Source organism: Zalophus californianus, chromosome 15 (genome assembly GCF_009762305.2).
Source record: "Zalophus californianus isolate mZalCal1 chromosome 15, mZalCal1.pri.v2, whole genome shotgun sequence".
Lineage (NCBI taxonomy): Eukaryota > Metazoa > Chordata > Mammalia > Carnivora > Otariidae > Zalophus > Zalophus californianus.
This window is the reverse complement of record NC_045609.1, coordinates 11,900,607-11,903,575: the sequence shown is the minus strand read 5'-3', so window position 1 is coordinate 11,903,575 and position 2,969 is coordinate 11,900,607. Positions and strand designations below refer to the sequence as shown.

The 2,969-nt window shown below is 40.0% G+C and overlaps 1 pseudogene; it reads right to left on the bottom strand.

The window, feature by feature from the left end:
* Positions 1-1,852: 1,852 nt before the first annotated feature.
* On the bottom strand, positions 1,853-1,939 carry LOC113924017 (annotated as a pseudogene).
* Positions 1,940-2,969: the final 1,030 nt, after the last annotated feature.

Sequence of the window (2,969 nt, the reverse complement as noted above, 5' to 3'; positions counted from 1 at the left end):
TAAGTCCCTATTTCCTCTCCTCCCACTCCCAGCCCTTGGTCACCACAATGCCACTTTCTGTGTTTATGAATTTGACTCCTTTAGGGACTTCATATATTTGGAACTGTATGATATTTATCCTTTTGTGATGGGCTTATTTCACCGAGCATCATGTCTTCAAGATTCATTCGTTTAGTACCAGGTATCAGAATTCCCTTCCTTTTTAAGGCTGAATACTATTCCATTGTATGGATGTCCCACATTTTGTTTATCCATTCATTTGTTGACAGACACTTGGATTGCTTCCACATTTTGGCCATTTTGCATAAAGTTGCTAACAACATGGTTGTACAAATACCTACTGACATCGCTGCCTTCATTTCTTTTGGGGTATATACCCAGAAACGGAATTGCTGGATCATATGGTAATTCAATGTCTAATTTTTTGAGGAATTGCCATACTGCTTTCCACAGCACCTGTATCATTTTACATTATAATCAGCAGAGCACAAGAACCTCAGTTTCCCCACATCTTTGCCAACATTTACTATTTTCTTACTTTTTTTTATAACAGCCACTCTAGTGGTGGTTTATACGTGTATATTTTCATATTACCTTTTTCCCACTCAGTTTTGTATCAAAGTCTTTAAAGATTTCGTTTTAAAGGCCATATAACAATCTATTCTAGGGTCGCCTGGGTGGCTCAATTGGTTAAGCATCCGACTCTTGATTTCGGTTCAGGTCAGGATCTCAGAGTCATGAGATTGGGCCCTGCATTGGGCTCTGCGCTGGGCTTGGAGCCTGCTTGAGATTCTGTCTCTGCACCCCCCAACTCACTCTCTCTCACTCTGTCTCAAAAACAAAACAAAACCCCTATTCTAAATATATTCTATAATTTGTGTAACTATTCCTCCTTGTGGAACATTAGGCTGTTTCTAATTTTTTTGTCATTGTAGATTACAAAAGTGTGAGCATAATTGAGCACTAAACTGTTGTTCACATCTCTGAGAATGTCCTAAGAATGATTTACTCCAAGGAACATTACATTGAAAACTGTTGGTGTGTTTAACAAAATTACTTTCCAAAAGGATGTTCTGCTTAGCAGATGATGACCGTGCTGAGTAGCACATTTTAAAATATATTTTTTCAGGTGCAGAGTATTTCTAGAATACAGATCAGAATACCTGTGAACTTGAAGAATCATACTGGCATAATCCACTTATTTGAGGGCAGAAGGCTCATTTTTCAATGTTGGAATGTTGAATTTAAAGACAATTAGACTGGTTTTCCCCTTAGAGTCTCAAGAGAGAGAAGTTCCAAATGAAAAGAAGGCATATTTCTGAAGAAAAAAAATATATCATTTGCAAGCAGTTCATAAGACCTGAGCTCTGGCTCAGCCACTAAAAAACCATGTGACTTTGGCAAGTCATTAAAACATCTGGGTTTCAGATGGTTCAGTTATGTATGAGTGGGTTAAATCCTCACATTTTCCTAAGGATCATATAATTATGGGTTGTGCGCTCACGTTTGGTGGAGTTTTATCTGCTGGAGTCCTGTAGGCTTGACTAAAGGTGTGTCCCTCTAGATAGTTCTTTCTTTCAGGCATACCAGGGGTATTATCAGCCTGAGATGGCTTTTTTTGTGTGAATCTTTCAGTGTAGAAATCCCTACACAAAGGTAGTACAAATGTGAACTGCAAACACAGGAGATAAAAGGTCCATGGATAAAACTCACAGAGTAGTTTTGATTTTAAAGACAATTAGACTCAAAGCACAGGATGAAACCAGAAAGCTGTCTTGTTAAATCACTTTGCTGATGGGTGATATTCTTAATTCACAGTTTTACTGAGGATGGCAGTCTTGAGGGTCCTGACTCTTGTTGAGAACTTCTTTTTTTCAATTAGCAATAATCGCGCCTCGGATAAACCTCATTGGCTACGATACTGCCACTGTGCAAAGCTGAGAACTTCTTTTTTCTTTTTAAGATTTTTAAAATTTATTTGAGAGAGAGAGAGAGAGAGAGCATGAGCAGGGTGAGGGGGAGGGAGAGGCAGACTCCCCACTGAGCAGGGACCCTGACGTGGGGCTTGATCTCAGGGCTCCAGGATCATGACCTGAGCTGAAGGCAGATGCTTAACCAACTGAGCCACCCAGGTGCCCCTTGTTAAGAACTTCTGCTCCATTTTCCTACCATGGGTCCAAGGCTATTTTTTTGGTCTTTACATGGCTATTAAAATGATAGCTTCTTGGCCATAGAGGAGCCAAGGATAGGCTTCCCAGGTGTGCCCTTTTGGCATATTGATGATATTAAATTAAGAGTTATGTAAGAAACAATGCAAAAAAGGATTCTGAACCCCTTTTTCTCCAGAAAGCAGGAAATAAATCTCCCATGTAAAAAGTACTTTTCCCTCATACCAGAAGGTATGAAGATATCCTTATTACTAGAGATAGGGAATTCAGAGTGGAGATGGCTGTATAAACAACTCTTGTTACTTTACTTACTACCCCAGCCCTGTTTAAAATGTCTTACTAATTAAATCCCCTGAATGTAAGTTTGTCTTGTCAATTCTTCACAGATTTATTGTCTGTCTAAAAGGTATAAAAACTGTCTGCCTCAGCCATTTCTTTAGGTGTCAGTTTCTTCATTGGGTTGCCATGCACACTTAATTAAACAGGGCTTTTTTCCCCTGTTAATAGGTCTCATGCCAATTTATTTTTTTTAAGATTTTATTTATTTGAGAGAGAGAGCATGAAACGAAGGAGGGTCAGAGGGAGAAGCAGACTCCCCGCTGAGCTGGGAGCCCAATGCCGGCCTCGATCCTGGGACTCTAGGATCACGACCTGAGCTGAAGGCAGTCGCTTAACCAACTGAGCCACCCAGGTGCCCTCTCATGCCAATTTAATCCTTAGACCAGTTGGAACAATTTTGAAGAGTAGAGAAAAAGCTTTCCTCCCCAACAGTTGTTAAGTCCAGCAAAATTCATGAGGGCT